At 38.3% G+C, this 2,275-nt stretch overlaps 1 pseudogene; it reads right to left on the bottom strand.

Moving 5' to 3' along the window:
• Window positions 1-145: 145 nt before the first annotated feature.
• On the bottom strand, window positions 146-744 carry LOC102488303 (chromobox protein homolog 3 pseudogene; annotated as a pseudogene).
• Window positions 745-2,275: the final 1,531 nt, after the last annotated feature.

Here is a 2,275-nt window from a genome sequence, read left to right as displayed (position 1 = left end):
AGGAAGCAACTACAGAAAAGCTTTTATTTGTTCAAAGTAACCAGTGCTATTGGGATGCAACCCTCCCCAATTCCCCAATACTACTTTCAAAACAAACATATCAAACTTGAGTTTTCCATTAGAATGCTGTTCTTTCTCCACACAATTATTGAGCTTCATCTTCTGGACAAGAATGCCAAGTTAGTCTCTCTTCATAAAAAGCAATTACAATTTGAGGACACTTCATATTTGCTTCTTTTGCCAGTACCAAGTCTGCCTCATCTGAATCTTTCCATTTCATGAGAAACATCAACTCTCCACTGCTGTCTGTGGCACCAATTATTCGTTCAGGATCAAGACCTCTGGCAAAGCCTCTTGGTTTATCAGCAGCATCTCTCTTCTTTGATTTGCTATCATCAGATTCACTGTCAGATAAAGATTTTCTCTTTGTACCATCTTTCTCTTTACCAGCTTTTTGAGAATTAAGAAATGCTTCAATTAACTCTGGACAATCTAAATTTTCTTCTGGTTCCCAAGTATTGTCAGCATCTGTAAATCCCTTCCACTTCAGGATATATTCCACCTTCCCATTCACTACGCGTCGGTCCAGTACTTTTTCCACCACAAATTCTTCAGGCTCTGCCTCTTCAACTTTTTTACTCTTTCCATTCTGTTTCTTACCCATTTTTTGCAATGTAGTTTTATTGGAGGCCATTTTTTATTGCAGACTTGAAGAGTTCACCGCTCTGAGCTGCTCTGGGTCGCGGGTCTCAGCGTCTCCAAGCCGCTATTGATTTTCAGCAGAGGAGTGATGTGTTAAAAACAGATTTGAGAATTTAAAAATAAATGAATACATAAATAAATTTAAATAAATATTTAAAAACTTTTTTTTTGAAAAAGGGACCAGCAGGTGGCGTGGTGGTAAGGCACTGGGCGCTCCCAAATGGCTGACCACAGTTCAAGTCCCAGACCTGTTGCTGGCTTTCTCACTTTCTCTTTGTCTCTCTCTGGTCAAATTAAAAAATAAATGAATGAATAAATAAAATTAAATAAATAATTTTTAAAAACAACAGATTGGGGGAACAGGGCAAAAGTTGAGATTCTTTTGTTTTCTTTCAGATAAAAGATGAAATGGCTTGGTTCAGGGTGATAAGAAATTATCAGAGTTTTTAAAAATTAGAAAATCAGTGTTGGACAGGACATAGAAGAAATGGAGCCCTTGTGCACCATTGGTAGGAAAAATGGTGCAGCTGTTATGGAAGACAGTATGGTAGTTCCTTTAAAAATTAAAAATAATAAGGCTGGCAGGTGGCATGGTGGTTAAGGGTGCTAGACTCCCACATGGCTGACAGTGGTTCTAGTCCTAGATCTGGCAGCTTCCTTTCTCACTTTCTTTCTCTCTCTCTCGCTCTGTCCCTCTCTGGTCAAATATTTTTAACAAGTAAATAAATAAAGTTAAATAAAATATATATTTTTTTAAATTAAAAATAATATTACCATATGTTCCAGCAATTTAACTTTGGGGTATATCCCTAAAGAAAGTGAAAGCAGAAACATTTGTACATCCATAATATTTTTACATCCATGTTCTTAGCAGAATTATTTGTAATAGGCAAAAGATGGAAGCAACCCAAGTATCCACTGACAAATGAATGGATAAACAAAATAAGTACAGAGTTTCCACCAGCAGAAAGTGTAATGGTTACTTCACTGGTTTCCTACAAGGCTGACCATGGTTGAAGTCCCAGACCTAGAGGCTTGAAACTCACACCTGGTGCTTCTGCTGCATGCCCACGATCCCCAGAGGAAAATGGAGAAGAAGGGATTAGGGTGTAGCCATCCCCTCTGGGGGTGATTTCTCACTTTTTGTTTCTCTGTCTCTCTGTCTAAAATCTCTCTTGAAAAATAAATAGTTTCAGTTTTGCAAGACAAGAGTTCTGTGGTTGGGTGGTGGTGATGGTAGCACAACAATGTGAATGTACTTAATGCCACAAAGCTGTACATTTAAAGTAACTATGATTAAAAAAATAGTTATGATGGAGATCAAGAGGTAAAACAACTAGAGTCACATGGGAAATGTCCTGGATCTTGTCCAGGGACCTCCTAGAACACACCAGACACGCATGTACAATTCTGTGATCAGGATGGCTGAGACCGGCAATGGATTGTGGTATAAAGATACTCTTCAGGGTAGTTCTCGTTCTGTCTCTCTCTCTCTCTCTCATGGAAGGAATAAATAAACTTTAAAAAATGGTTAGGATAAGGCTAGCAGGTGGCATGGAGGTTAAGGCTACTA

Source organism: Tupaia chinensis, unplaced genomic scaffold (assembly GCF_000334495.1).
Source record: "Tupaia chinensis unplaced genomic scaffold, TupChi_1.0 Scaffold000523_1, whole genome shotgun sequence".
In the NCBI taxonomy this organism is placed as follows: Eukaryota; Metazoa; Chordata; class Mammalia; order Scandentia; family Tupaiidae; genus Tupaia; species Tupaia belangeri.
Note: the sequence above shows the minus strand (reverse complement) of the source record. Positions and strands in the feature narration are given on the sequence as shown.